Here is a 16795-nt window from a genome sequence, read left to right on the forward strand (position 1 = left end):
TTCGGCACATTTTTAATTAAAATGAAAATCCACAGCCTGTTTCCAGTCATTTGACCAGGTCAGGAATGGAATGAATGAAGCCCCCATCTAGCGGCGAGGATAGGAAATGTGCCGGCTGCCGAAGCCTGTCGCACTTCTCTGGGGCAATGATAAATGACTGATAGATGAAATTAAATGTTAATGGAGAGTGTCGCTGGAATGAAAGACGACAGGAAAAACCGGAGTACCCAGAGAAAAACCTGTCCCGCCTCCGCTTTGTCCAGCACAAATCTCACATGGAGTGACCAGGATTTGAACCACTTCATCCAGCGGAGAGAGGCCGGCGCGCTGCCGCCTGAGCCACAGAGGCTTCACATTTTTAATACCAGGTTTAATTTAGGGTTTTCTTCTCCAGGCACAGATGAGTGCACTACATGCTTGGAACTAGAGCAATGTATTAAGTTAGAAAAGAATGAAGAGGAAAGATCAACCTTAATGTTGAAAAGAACTATGCACATAAAACAAGCAGAGAATTTTTATCGACATCTGAAGGAAGAAAGGGGAGGACTGCTTTTTAATGTCCTATGATTGCCAAAAGAACCTTGTTTCTCCGAAGTCAAGTGTTCAGTCGGCTTATTATTCCAGACAACTTTACTGTTACAATCTGTCTGTTGTAACAGGCACATCTCAAAGCAAACTGCGCCCTGACAATGTGTCTATTTATACGTGACTGGAGAATGAGGTAAAGAAATTAGAACTCGTATTTCCACTGATATCTGCCCCCAGATAGAATTTTTGGACTCATTGAGAAAGACCTGAAGAAAATGACGACCACAATAAGTCCAGATGAATATCATAAGGTGTTCAAGAGGTACGGCAAAGTGAAAGTGATTGGACAAACCTGGGAACCACTGAACTGGAAAGAATAATCAGAGGTTTGTCTGAAATTTGCTAGTCAACTTCATTTCAAGATTTCACAGTGTAAAAAAAATTGTACTCAGTTGCACGAAAAGAGGCAATTTTGTAGTTAAAAGTGAGGTAGGGTACTATCTGAACACAGGTATTGAGCGCAAGATCACAAAGGCAGGACAGGCAAGTCTAATGTTAACAAGTCCTTTACCCGACACTGGCGTGAATGTAAACCCGCAGAAACTTAAAAGATGTTGACAAATTACTAGGTAAGCGCTTCAGAAACTAGTGAAAATTTAACGCCTCCCTTAAATGGCATGTCGAAGTCATTAATAATAACAGTTGTAGTGAAAATGTACAAGCTGTTGATGATTATGAATGTGAATGTTTTGAAGACCCGTGTGATGAACTAGAGGTTATTTGCCCAGAAATACAGTGAAGCAAGAACTGAAATGAATCTTAAAATTGTTAACAAATTATAAGTATAAACTTATTTCTTTCATATTTTAATTATATTTCATTTAAAACAGATGTTTACTTTCGTGTCATCCTGCAACTTTGTTTCAAAATTTTGGGATAGTTTGTTTCAAAAGTGGACAATTACATGGATGTTTGTATCAAAAATGGACAAAAGCCAATCTTAGTTTCAAAAATGGACATTGTCATATTTGAACGTGTTTTATATTGCCTTAGAATGAAATTCTTAAGTGTTGACCGTGGTTTTCTTGTTCATAGTGCTGACAATATGGCCCCCCAAAAATTTCACACTCGTATCGGCCGGTTAACATAGAGAAACAAAAATGTGGCTCTATTGAAAAATTAACAAAATGGCTTTTGTCCATGTTTGATACTAGGCACCTCATATTATTATGTACTCTTAAGCTCTGCTCCCAATGAATCACTACAGTGATTAAGTGTAAGAGACGGCCAAGAGCTCTAACTTCGCCACCTACAAAGGCATAATAAATAAATAAATAAATAAATAAATAAATAAATAAATAAATAAATAAATAAATAAATAAATAAATAAATAAATACTGTAAATAAAATTTTGTGTGGGTTAATATTATTATAAAAAGTGGCTCTGTACCATATCAGAGATATATCTGGCCATGCCAAACAGTGTAAATTCAAGTATTTTTTGAAATGAGTAAACGAAACGGTACCAGTTTGTAAGATTTGCTTTTTACAGACTTTACAAATTAGCGCAGATCAAGTGAACAGATACATGACTCAAGAAAATGTTTGTGATGTTGTTAACAAATGGGGATAATAGACTTCATGCAAAACTTGATGTCTCAGATGTTATTGTGCACATACAGTCATTCCCGGCCTATCAAAATCATTACAATTTACGAGATAATCCTGACTTAACAATACAAAATGTATTCACTGTATGTTGAAAAATGTAAGGATGAATACAAAACACCAGTCAAGAACTCGTTTTTACTACCATGTATTCAGTAACACGGGAAATTGTGATAAAGAAATAAAACAACGGATTGTCCTAGGTTGCACCGCAATGGTTAAACTTACAAAGATCTGGCAGAACCGGGCATTATCCAAAACAGTGAAAATACGATTGGTGGAATCACTGGTGTTTTCTGTTTTCCTGTATGGTTGTGAGACCTGGACTGTGAAGGCTAGTGACAAGAACCGAATAGATGCCTTTGAAATGTGGTGTTGGCAGAGAATGCTCCGTATACCATGGACAGAAAGAAGGACATATGCCTCCATTATAGAAGAACTGAGCATCACAAAACGTTTATCTTCCCGCGTTAGTGAAAGTTACCTCCAGTTCCTGGGACACATTTTGAGGAGAAAAGGAGACAATTTAGAAAAGACCATTCTGCAAAACAAAATTGAAGGCACCAGACCAAAAGGCAGAACAAGTAGATGGTTAGACCAAGCAAAGATCACCGGTCTACCTCTTCACAATATCTTAAGAAGAGCTGAAGACCGCTCAGGATGGAAAAATCTTGTTAAGGATGCAGTTACTAATGAAGTGAAGAAATGAGGTCACGACACTCAGCAATGAGTAAACCGACTGATGATGATGTTTCAGTTAGAAGTTCAACTTACATTTTAAAATGCCTGGTAAGGATACTTGTTGCACATATTATTAACTCTAAGAAAAAAAAACTGAATTTGAAGGTGATGAAAATGTAAAAATGGCTTCGCAGTTGGACAAAGAAGCTCACTTAGCCAAAGATGAGCAAGCCAGACAAGCTCTTAAAGAAGACCAAAATTCAACTGCTAAATACCATCTTGTTCTCACATTTGATTTGCAAAAAGCACTACCAATACCAAAGTTAACTACTACTGTAGCTTATTATAAAAGGAATTTGTAAGTCTACAATTTTGTTATTCATTCTTTTAATTCTGGCCAGTCAATTATACACATGTGGGATGAGACAGGAGGGAGAGGCTATCAAGACCTTTCTTTTTGTTTAGTAAAGCATCCAAAAACCCATGCTTCAGCTTATGAAACCATAGTTCTTTATTCAGACTCGTGCACTGGCCAAAATAGAAATATTAAAATGGTTTTATCACTATTGAAATTGACACCAGATCGTGACATGTCAGTGAAAACATTGATCACAATTTTATGGTAAGTGATCACTCATACCTTCCAAATGATGCAGAATTTGGTATTATAGACATTTGCTAGCAAAAAATGCCAATTTATTTTTACACCACAAGACTGGACAGAAATTGTGCAACAATCTAAATGCAAATTTCTTAACTTTGCTAGCAAAAACTGCCAGTTTACTTTTACACAGCAAGACTGGATAGAAATTGTGCAACAATCTAAATGCAAACCTCCTAACTTTGAAGTAACTGAGTGCAAAAGAGATTATCAACTGAACTCTTGGAACATGCAGTGACAAACAGAAAAAGAACCGTAAAAAGTGAAAGTTTCAACTGGACGAATTTTTGGCTTATTTTGAAAAAGAATATCACATTAACTTTAATTGTAAAATGTCTTTCAATTCAGGAGGAGAATTCAGCATAGATTCTTTAGAAAAGATAGGTCGTGGTCTCCCTCGCACAATGTTATCCAACACTGAACAGCTGGCACTTTACCGCACACGCCGTACGGTTAGAGAAGCAAAGAAAAAGGACATGGAGGACATACTGCCGTTTATTCCACTGATCCATCATGCCTGTTTCATGCAGTTTCCTGTAAAATCTTGGACAGGTCTTCAAATCGCTGTGGGGAACCAGAAGAGGATGATGATGGCAACAACAAGATTTTGTCTGATTGAAGTACTGAGAAAAGCTCTGTGAATATATAATATTTAATGAAGAAGGTGGAAGTGTTATATTTTATTTTCCTGACAAGAAGTCAGAGAATTATGCAACAGGAATTTGGCATACGAGACGAGAATGCTAAACTTTAATTTAACGATGGCTCTTTACATGCCTCAGTACAAAATTTTATAAATGTACTGTTTGAACTTTTGATCTTCTCTATTTTTCTTTCTTTAAAATGAGAATATTACTTTTCTTGTGTCATTGTGAACATGAATGGAGCAACTTTCTTAAGGAGGAGTTTGTGTACCTCAAGTATTGTAAGTATATTTTAGTTTTGTTTATAAATAAAGATTCCAATCTTGTTACATTCTTAATAAAATATTTGTACTTGACAACACATTCAGAATATTCATAGGGGCCGATGACCTCGATGTTAGGCCCCTTTAAACAACAAGCATCATCATCATCATCATCAGAATATTCAGAGTACAAGTGAACTCAAACTATGATTTCTACCGTTTTTCATTCAAACACTGTAAAAATAAATGTACTGTCCTTGTTGTCACAATCAATGTTCACGCTAAATGTTTTAATGTCATTATATCGTGACATCCAATTATCGCATGCTTCATGGAATTTATAAAAGCCCGCCAACATTATGGGTGAAAATCTCTAATCGTCCCTGAATGAACTTGATTCACTTGTGCTCTCAACACTCCATATATCAATATGCTAAATGTTGGCCTCAAGTTTGTATTCTGTTAAGGGTCTTGTTATTCTATACAGTCGGAACATCTGATTTTCAGAACTTTTGGAAAATTTTATGCATCTGGGTATAGTTTTAAAAAATGTCAGTGCATCATATCATTGTTCTTTCTACTGAAAAGGGAGTGTTTTTTATTGTGTAGATACTTTTAATGAGTCCAATTCTGTTTTGTTGATCAATGAAGAGTGGCTTAATTTTTATACAGATTTGACTGTTTTGGTCTCAGTAATATCTATTGATAGCTCTGTTAAGATCTGACAGCTGTGTTCCAAACAAACAAAAAAAAAACCAAACAAACAATACTTTTGGTAGAATCTGTGGCTATTAGGCCTATATCCTTGTATGTGCCAAGCTAGGTATCTGGACCCAAGATTATTTCAAGAATATGAAATGTGCCAATTAGATCTAACACTTACAGAAAATCCTGAGAAAAAAAAGAATATTAGAATGAAAGTTACTAGACAAACAGAAGTTATGGAGATAATCTGCTGCAGTTATCCTTTGTATTTTTTATTTCTTCTCAGATGTCAATCCAAAGCAGTGAGGACATTGCCTGAAAGGAGATATTTTTAACTAGCAGTTACCCGCGGCTTCGCTTGCGTGGATTTCGTAATTTGTTAAAAGTAATCGTTCCTCGGTACTGTAGTAAGATATTATCTGAAAATCCCTAAAGAATAAATGCTCACCAAAAAATTGAGTTTCATTTACCCCAGAAACTCTTTGTGAATCACGTTTGTGAAGTTACCTTTTGGGGCTAAGATGACCATGCGACATAAAACTGTACATATGAGAAACAGTCTTCTCTCAAGTCGAAAACAAGCAAAAAAACATGTTTCTTTATTTTTAAAAGAGATTCCAAATACCTATTTCCACGTCTGTAACATAATCAGTTTTTGAGATATAAGTATCCCCATAAAAATAATTCAACTCCTTTATCTGTCCTTCCCCCATCTTCACTCCACCTAAGTGCACTTCCGAAAACAAAACAAAAATACATGTTCTGTCAATTTTTAAAGAAGATTCCCAATACCGAGCTTCACATCTGTAACATGTTATGTTTTTAACATATACTGTAGATATACCGGTACTCATTTTGAAAATACACACCTTTTCAATTCTTTTCACCCCTTAAGTGGATTTTCTGAAAACAAAAAGTACTTGTTTCTTTATTTTTAAAGGAGATGCCAAAAAAAACAAAAAAAAAAAAAAACCCAGTTTTAACGTCTGTAACATCTTCAGTTTTTGAGATACAGGTATCCTCATAAAAGGAATTCAACTCCTTCATCACTTCTTTCCAACCCTCTCCCCCTTAAGTGTACTTTTTGAAAACAATAAATATGCATTTCTTTATTTTTAAAGGAAGATTAAAATACCAACTTTCACGTCTGTAACATCTTCAGTTTCTGACATATAAGTATCCTCATAAACAGAATTCAACTCCTTTACTTATTTTCACCCTCCCCCCCATTAAGTGTATTTTCCAAAAACAAAAGAATACATGCTTCTTTATTTTTAAATGAGATTTCAAATGACAATTGTCTGTAACATCTTCAGTTTTTGAGATATAAGTACCCTCATACAAAGAATACAACTAATTTTTAAATTCATTCACCCCCTAAAACAAAAGAATATGTGTTTATTTACGTTAAAAGAAGTTTCCAAATACAAATGTTCGTGTCTGTAACATCTTCAGTTTTTGATATATATGTAACCTCTTAAAAATAATTAGCCTCTTTTGTCACCTCCCCCCTGCCAAGTTGAATTTTCCCCAAAAATGCGTGTTTCTTTATTTAAAAAAAAAAAAAAAATTTTGCTATTTGCTGTACGTCGCGCCGACAAAGATAGGTCTTATGGCAACTATGGGATAGGAACGGCCTAGGAATGGGAAGGAGGTTCGAACCCACTGTCTCCCGATTACTGGATACTGGCCGCACTTAAGCGACTACAGCTATCGAGCTCGGTTTTCTTTATTTCTAAAGCAGATTCCAAATACCAATTTTCATGTCTGTAACATTTTAAGTATTTTAAGTATCCTCATCAAACAATTCCACTAATTTTTCAATTCTTTCACCCCCGCCTTAAATGTATTTTCCTAAAATGAAAGAATACGTGTTTCTTTATTTTTAAAGGAGATTCCAAATACCAATTTTCATATCTGTAACATCTTAAATTTTTTAAAAATATAAGTATCCTCATACAAATAATGAGCCCTTGCTAGCAAGATGTAGTGTTTACAGTGTGCTATGTCTTCTGGTATTGGGCTAGAGCAATTTGTTACTTTCATTGACCTGTCTCAGTCTCATTCTTGGCTTTGACAATATGAAAGTGACCGAGGTATGAGTGATGCTAGTAATACCATTCCCTATGCAGCCAATCCCTGTTATGATTGGTGTGAAAATATCACCCATAGGGTCGGTTGGTGCATGCATTTCAGTGGGCTTGGCAGGCTGATATGCAATAGCAACGTCTGGCTCGGTGAGGAAAGCAACGGGAAACTACCTCGCTCCTCATTTCCCTAGTATGCCTCTTCAGTGATGCCTAGGCTGTCTATGATAGCCTTTGGTGGAGCTGTGGAGGATCAGGTCAGCCTTCGGGCTGAATACCCAACATACATACAAATAATTCAACTAATTTTTCAATTCTTTCACTCTCCCCCCTTAAGTGTATTTTCCAAAAACGAAAGAATACGTGTTTCTTTATTTTTAAAGGAGATTCCAAATACCAATTTTCATGTCTGCAATATCCTCACTTTTTGAGATATAAGTATCCTCGTTACAAGATATACAAAGAATTCAACTAATTTTTCAATTCCCTCACCGGGCGAGTTGGCCGTGTGATTAGGGTCACACAGCTGTGAGCTTGCATCCGGGAGATAGTGGGTTCAAACCCCACTGTCGGCAGCCCTGAAGATGGTTTTCCGTGGTTTCCCATTTTCACACCTTAATTAAGGCCATGTCAGCTTGCTTCTCACTCCTAGGCCTTTCCTGCCCCATTGTCACCATAAGACCTATCTGTGTTGGTGCGACGTAAAGAAAAAAAAATTCAATTCCTTCACCTCCCGTTAAGTGGATTTTCTGAAAACAAAGAAATACGTGTGTCTTTATTTTTAAAGGAGACTCCAAATACCAGAATCACCTGTGTAACATCTCCAGCTTTTGAGATATCACTATCCTAATAAAAATAATTCAATCCCCTTTTCAGTCCTTTTACACCGCCCCAAGTGGTTTTAGAAAAAATACATGTTTCTTTATTTTTAAAAGTTTAAAAATACCAATTTTCACATGTGTAACATGTTAAGTTTATGAGATGTTCTGCAGATATTCTCATTTTAAAAATTCACCCCGTTTTTCAGTTCCCCTTAAGTGATGATGATGATGATGATGATGCTTCTTGTTTTAAGGGGCCTAACACCGAAGGTCATCGGCCCCTTTCCCCTTAAGTGGATTTCCCAAAAATAAATGATCTATGTTTCTTTACTTTTACCGGAGATTCCAAATACCAATTTTCACGTCTGTAACAATTTACGTTTCTGAGATAATTATTCTGTACATATCTTATTTTTAAATTCACCCCCTTTGTCACTTCTGTTCAACCCCCATTAATTGAATTTTCCTAAAATAAAATAAAAAATGTATATCTCTCTTTATTTTTAAAGGAGATTCCAAATACCAATTTTCATGTCTGTAACATCTTCAGTTTTTTAGATATAACTATTCTCATAAAAGGTATTCAACCCTTTATCCCCCTTTTTTCACTCCCCTTAAAGGGATTTTCCAAAAACAAAAAAACAAAACAAAAAAAACTGTAAACTTTTAAGTTTTTGAGGTATAGACATGATCATTGAAACAATTACCCCTGCCCCCACTTTTCACCCCCTTAGTGATGGAATAATCTCCCTTAGTGAGAACTTACACTCTAATATAAATGTATCACCAAAATTAAATTCTGTTCTGTCCAGTAGTTTTTGGTCGGCAATGATGAATCAGTCAGTCAGTCAGTCAGTTAGTCAGTCAGTCAGGACATATTATTTTACACATATAAGTTTAGATTATTATTACATCTATAAATTTGTCACAGTACATCTCAGCAACCCTGAAAACAACGGATCGACACTAATATTGGTCTTTTTCGATAATCTAGAATCCTTGATTTAGCGTTGCCATGGTTACGGCAGGTCACTTCTTTGGCTGATTCCTAGAGCCAGGATAATGAGGTGCCAGTATCTCAAAGACGGTTGGTTTTAGGGCCTAAAAATTTGGTTTTTGGGTGCCATAGGGACATACCGAGGTTTGTTCCTTGCATCGCGAGGCTTCAAATGAGCTTTGTCTCATCCATGTACGACAGTTTCGATATTTTTCCTATATTAGCCTATTGTGATGTGCCAAAGGACCTAAATCTAGGGAATGGTGAGGACTTAACATGTCAAACCACTTCCATAACCCTCTCAGGAGCAATGAGAACAAAGTATGAAATTTTCAGCAAAACTGGTGCAGTAGTTTTTGAGTCAATAGAATATGAACAAACATTCATTTTTATATATAAGATGAAGAACTATTTAATTACAGATTATTATATGAAAAATTTACCTCTTTGCTGAGCATTTCTTAGTTTTCTCTTACAGTGAGTTTGAATACTAGATGAAGTTGTAGCATGGTATATGTCAGATTCTGTTGAATTCATCAATCCTGTTTTGTTAGTGGGATCAGGATTGATTGCATCAGTTTCTGTTTGTATGGTTAAAGTATTGGAGGATTTTGAATTGATTTCAGAAATGTTTACCATTTTTCTGGAAGGTTCTGATTCAACTTCATAAATTTTTACCGACTTTATAGAATCTCTTGATTCAACTTCAGAAATTTTTTCTTTTCGAAGAGAGGAGACATTACCACTTTCTGATTCACATTCAGAAATAATCATACTCATCCATTCATCAGTACTCTCACTGCTTTTACTACGTACTAATTTCAGTTTTACTCCTCCTTTGGAATTAGTCTGATCTGAAACATTCATGCAACTTGACTCATCATCCTGTAAAGCTTTAATTATTTCATAATTCCACACATCACTATCAGCTGTGACATTCAACATCTCATCAGACAGTTCCACATTTACATTATTTTCTAATTGAACATTATTTTCACCAATACTGAGATCTTTAAGCTTATCAATTTGAAGGACAATATTGTTCTCAACACCTGTAACTAGATTCTGCACTTCATGTTCAAGACAATCCGGTTTCTGGAGACCTTCAACCATTTCCTTTTCTTTACATGAAACATTATTATTAATTTTTATATTACTTCCATTTGATTCATTTCTTGTAATAACTTTGTTTCGAAGGACTTCGCCTTCATCCTGTGTTTCAAAGTTTGAAACCGTTTCATATATGATGCAACATTCTTTATCTTCATTTTCATTCTGTGATGAGTAGCAGGTTTCATCAGAATCATTATCAAGATTAACAATTATGTTTCCACCTTCTGATAGCATTGTGTTTCTTGCAGCAGAATTATAGTCTTCATCAGTTGATCCTTGTGATGAGATTTCCCAGTTCAGCATGGGAACTGAAGCAGGAACATCTGGTTTTCTTCCATTCCAGGTCCCAGACATACTAAAAATTAAGAAAGAAACCTATTAATAAGTGAAATCAACCAAATCCACTACTTAATGGAATATTTCATTTACTCTATTCAATGTTAACACAGTGAACTTCATAAAACTGTACTATTGTGGATGACCAAACTGGAATGATGAGGACAGAAAGAATAAAAGAAAACCTGTCCACATATTGTATTATTATAAATTAATTTCACAAGCAACAGCAAACATTTAGCATGTCATAATAGGCATTCACTTGCTAGGAAGTATAACAATCATCTTCCAAGTGGATCAGTATTGCTGATTATGGGTTTAAGATAACTTAAAAAAAAAAATTAAAAAAATTCTAGAACCACAAGCTCTGCTGCAATGCAGACACATCAGACCTAGCAAAGCTACTTGTTGTTGTAGATCGTGGCCATCAGTTCTCATTCTTTTCTAAGATACGTTTTATCAAACTTGTGCCTCCTTCACTATAGAAAATGTATTAAAATTGTAATTAGCCAAGTTTTTAAGCCTTCTCAGGTTCAGAAACATACCAAATTCAGAGAGTAAAAACACCTTACAAAGACCAGTTTATACATACAAAAGCAAGGCTTGGACTATCAAGAAATAAGATTCATGGGAATAAAATTATTTCTTAAAATACACATCAATGAGCCTTAATCTCTTGGAGGAAAGTAGATTTTTGCATTTGCTGAAAAGATGTTCTACAGGATAACCTTGAAGGATAACCTGTGTTTAATTTTAAGAAAATCCCTGGAATGATGGATATTGCAAGATAAGTTTGATGTCATAGAGAAATACTGGAGAGATAACAAAGTACCTCATCCAGCACTTATGATAATACTAGCTTTACTGAAGCAGAACTAAAATAGTTATCTACTTCATTTTGTCTTGTTCCTGCTTCCATGTGATGTAGTTTGATTACTGGAATGTGATGATTACTAGAATGTAATGATTACAATCTTATTTCAAGAAGTAAATTATGAGTAAAAATAACACATTGTAAAAAGTAACAATTTCAAGTGAAAGTAGTATTCATTTCAAATAATTCAATAACTTTTACACAATTACAGTACTTCCCAACACTGACTGTGTTCACCAAGCTTTCCCACAATTATGATAATTTTAGAGGTGGTGAGCAATGGAGGACATGGCATGCCGCACAAGCTCTTCCCGCATGGCTTTCAGATGAATTCTGCTGGATACAATGAGATGCTGGAGACAGTTGTTAAGCCCTGGATACATAGTAAATGCAATGAAAGGATGTTTGTCTTTCGACGGGAATTTGCACCTGTGCAACAAAGCTGTGGTCACACAATATTGGATGGTGGCCAATCTGTGCAGCCACATCATCCCAAAAACTTTCTAGATCCAAATCTCGACATTATTACACATGGGTTGTTTTCGAATGGGAGACTAATCAACATTCTCACAGTGAAATGGCTGGACTAAGGAGCAGTGCTGAGAGTATAGGGAGGCAGAAGGATGGCAAAAAGTTGTTAGTGTTAAACTGTGGAAGTATTGTAAAGAAAGGAATAAATTATGGTAATTTTATATATATTGTTACTAGATTGTAACAAGAGTTGAATCATGGCTAAGTGATATTATGGATGTGGAAATTTTATCCTCGAATTGGAGTGTTCATTGTAGAGAGAGAGAGAGAGAGAGAGAGAGAGAGAGAGAGAGAGAGAGAGAGAGAGAGAGAGAGAGAGAGAGAGAGAGAGAGAGAGAGAGAGAGAGAGAGAGAGAGAGAGAGAGAGTGAGTGAGTGAGTGAGTGAGTGAGTGAGTGTGTGTGTGAGAGAGAGAGAGAGAGAGAGAGAGTGTGTGTGTGTGTGCGTGCGTGTGTGTGTGTGTGTGTGTTTTTTTCATATTGGTGAAAGAAGAATTAGTAAGCTATGAAAAAGTTATAGATGAAAAAAAAAAATCATAGCTGTAAGGCTCATTTCGACACAGATAGGTCTTATGGCGATGATAGGATAGGAAAGGCCTAAGAGTGGAAAGGAAGCAGCCATGGCCTTAATTAAGGTATAGCCCCAGCATTTGCCTGGTGCAAAAATGGGAAACCACGGAAAACCATCTTCAGGGAAACAATGGTTCTTCCCTATGGGGTTCGAACCCACTATCTCCCGGATGCAAGCTCACAGCTGTGCACCCCCAACTGCATGGCCAACTTGCCTGGTAAAGGCTCATTTTTAAAGATAAAGGCAACTTGATGCTTTGGGATGTACAGACCTGGGAAAAGTGGCGCTGATGCAGATGCAGAATATAATCAGCTATATGAGGAATGACACAGAAATTAATATTTTTGTAGCGGGTGATCTCAAGTTATCAAATGTTAACTGGGAAGGTAATGCAAATGACAGAAAGCATGACCAACAAATGGAAAACAAGTTCATCTGGGAAGCACAGCTGAATCAGAAAGAGATGGAACCAACTAGAGGGAAAATTTCTAGAAATGGAGCTGATAAAACGAAATGATTTCTATAGAGAAACTGAAGTGATAGATGGTAAAAGTTATCACAAAGCTGCTCTTGTTGTAGTAAAAAAATAAATACAATAGAAAGGAAGAAAGAAAAGGGAGGAAGGTTATAAAACTACTACTATTAGACAATAATAAACCATATGGTTGATGAAAGTGTTTAAAAAGTAATTATGGTCTGTGGAAAAAGGTAAATAAATATGTAAATAGATAATTGGAAGTTATAAAAAATAACGGATGGATTAGGGGAAGGATACAGTAAGGTGTCTTCTCTATAGTGAACATAGAGAAGAATTTCACATGCTGAAATCCTGAAAAGAAACCCTAGTGATTAGATTTTTTAAATATTTTTTTTATGCTAGTTGCTTTACGTCGCACCGACACAGATAGGTCTTATGGCGACGATGGGACAGGGAAGGGCTAGGAGGGGGAAGGAAGCGGCCATGGCCTTAATTAAGGTACAGCCCCAGCATTTAACTGGTGTGAAAATGGGAAACCACGGAAAACCATTTACAGGGCTGCCGACAGTGGGGTTCGAACCTACTATCTCCCGAATACTGGATTCATCTTCTTTCTTTGTTATGCCTGTTTACAGAGTGTGTTGGAACTTGTTAGCTTGATGATGGTTTTCCTTTCTTCTTCTCCTCCCAAAATCTCTTCATGAACACGCTATGCTGTTTCTTGCATTCTTCCATCCATTGTTTCCCTATGGTTCTTTTAGCCTTTTCTGTGAATGTGTGCTTTGCAACCAGAGTTCCAAAAGCCTTGCAATCCCTGATGGTATCTTCTGTGATGTTCATTTATTTTAAGTCCTGCTTTATTTCCTCTAGCCAGCTGATTTTGTCCTTCTTTGAATTAATTATACCTTTTTTTTTTTTTTGAATATCTAGTGTCATCCATTCTACAGATGTGACCATAGAATTTCAATCATCTCCTGCGTACAGTATTGGTGAACTTGTCGACTGCTTTGTACAAATCTACAGTTTTTCTTTTGATTCATATACCATTTACATGAATGGGGCCATATATTTTCCTAAGAATTTTTTGTTTTTGTTTTTCAACTTCATCAATTTTAGAGTGGTCTCCTAGAGATGTGATTTCTGAGGCATACAAAGCTTCTGGAAGAACAACAGTCTTGTAATCCCGAAGTTTTGCATTTCGTGACATCACTCTTTTACTGTAGTAATTCCATGTTATTCAGTATGCTTTCAAGAATTTGGTGGCTCTTTCTAAATTAGCTTTCCTGTTCAATCCAGATGGTACAATGATTTCTCCTAGATATTTGAAGGAAGGGACCTGTGTGATTATTCCATAATTTGTCTGTAGTGGGGATCTTTGGATATTCTGATGTCCATTAGCCATGATATGAGTTTTCTCTTACAATATTTGGAGGCCTTGTCTTTGATGCTATCTCATGTAACTTCTCTATGGCATACCTGGTTTCTTCACTAGTCTTGGTAAAGATAGCTAGATTATCAGCAAAAGCTAGGCACTTCACGTTGATTTTTTGTATCTGAGTACCAATGTTTATACCTTTGATTTTTTTCCCCATTCCCTGATGACTTTGTCTAACACTAAGTTTAAAAGGATCAGGGAGAGGCCATCCCCTTGTCGAACTCCTGTATGCACTTCAAAAGACTCTGATAGTTCACCTAGAAACTTCACTTGAGATGTTGTGTCTGTGAGAGTCTGGCGGATTAATTCTGTGGTCTTCTTGTCCACACTTAGCTCTCCTAGTTTGTCGATAGAGTCATACACCTTCTTAAAGTCCACAAAGGTGGCAAATGTGGTGGTACTGTGACGTGTCCTTAATATCGTCTTCGGACTCTAAATTTGCTCAGAACACGATCTACCTTTTCTGAAGCCTGCTTGGTATTCACCAATCAAATGATCTGTTTGTTGTTCAACTCTGTTTAATAGTGCTTTAGATAGAACCTTGTATAAAACTGGTAAAAGGGATATGCCTCTGTAGTTGTTGGGGTCTGCTCGATCGCCTTTCTTATGTAACGGATGGATAATGGCATTCTTCCAGTCCTTCAGAATCATGGTCTCCCATATTTCTCTTAAGAGTGTATGAATTTTTCTGATGAGGTCATCTCCCCCTATTTTCAACATCTCTGCAGTTATGCCATCGTTCCAAGGGGCTTTATTATTTTTGAGCAATTGGATTATCTCCTTTATTTCTTGAGTTGTTGGGGGCTGTGAGTCTGGATTTGGTGGAGGTTTTTCAAACTGTAGTGTTTCAATTGGTGGATCTCAGTAAGTTATTACTTATAATAAGAAATGTATATAGAAGAAAGCTGCAAGATCCTGTAATGCGGGTAGAGCAGGCTACGGACAGATAGGTGTTTGAGCTATGAATCTGTTAGTCAAGAATCTGTCAATAGTGGTAATTAGTATCTTTATCATTGTAGTTAGTACTCCTTAATGTAATTAATTATTAAATTGCATGTGTTGGGTCAGGATCCAATAGATATAATGTTTCCTTCTCAGCTGCTGGTGTTCTGTAGCTGTAGGATGAGAACATTCGTTCATTCAATAATGAGGGCCCTCTCTGCAGTTACTGGTTATCCGTTACTAGGACTGAAGAGTTTCCTTTGCTTTTCATGCATACATGAATTGTATGCATTCATTCATTCATATATTCTGAATGGGATAGTCTCTCTGTAGCTGCCGGTACTAACTATAAGCCGAGTGCATTTAATTCATCCATTCATAAATTCATCCATGCATTCATTCATTGACTCATTCAATTAGGAATGCTCTCTCACCAGTTGGTTTTTATCCGTGTGAAGTGTTTATTCATTTATACATGCATGAATACAATTCAGTCATGCAATCATTTATTCATTCATGCAGCCATTCATTTATTCAATTCATGCATAGTGTACATTGAATGTGGAGGAGAACTCTGTACAGACTTATGATAAATATATAAGTAAGATTCTTTATTACAGTCCAGAAAGGTTTCCCTACTTGACCAAGCCTTTTCAAGTTAATTCCTAAATCTCCCCACGATTTCTTCTTGGACTCTACAATGATTTGTTTTGCTCTATTTCTTTCATTGTAATACTATTTACTATCTACTGTTCTTGTTTGGAACCATTTTTGAAATGCGTCTTTTTATATTTAAAGTTTTCCTGACTTCATCATTCTACTATGTTATTCTCTTTTCTCCCACAGTTGTTTCTGTATGTCCCCTTGCCATTTTTATTACAGCGTCCTTATAGGGCACCCATTCTCTTTCTACATCCTGAACTGGTGAGGTCTATTTTTTTGGAAGTTTTCAATAATCACATTCATATACTTCTGTTTAATTTCATTGTCCTGAATTTTCTACCCTTATCTGTCTGCAGACAGACTTATCTTTCTCTGTCTTAGTTCTGGTGATAGTTCACTGCACATTAGATAGTGGTCTGTATCACCGAAAAATCTACGGAATACCCATACATAAGATAGAGATTTTCTGAATTCAAGGTAATTATGATATATTCTATTATGGATCTGGGGCACTTACCCTGCCTGGTGCAGCAGTGAATAGCCTTATGCCTGAAGAATGTATTCACATACTGTCAATACCAAACTAGCATGGAAGCCCAAAAAATGCTTCTCATTCGTATTTGCTTCCATATCCTTCCCACATTTATCAGTCACCTTCTCATATCCTTTAGTTTTATTTTCAATTCTTGCTTTGAAATAGCCCATTGGCACTACCTTATACTTGCTGTTGACATTGACTATGATATCACTCAAGAGCTTCATAAAATTTACCAACTTCATCTTCATCTGCTCCATCACA

Source organism: Anabrus simplex, chromosome 8 (genome assembly GCF_040414725.1).
Source record: "Anabrus simplex isolate iqAnaSimp1 chromosome 8, ASM4041472v1, whole genome shotgun sequence".
NCBI lineage: Eukaryota > Metazoa > Arthropoda > Insecta > Orthoptera > Tettigoniidae > Anabrus > Anabrus simplex.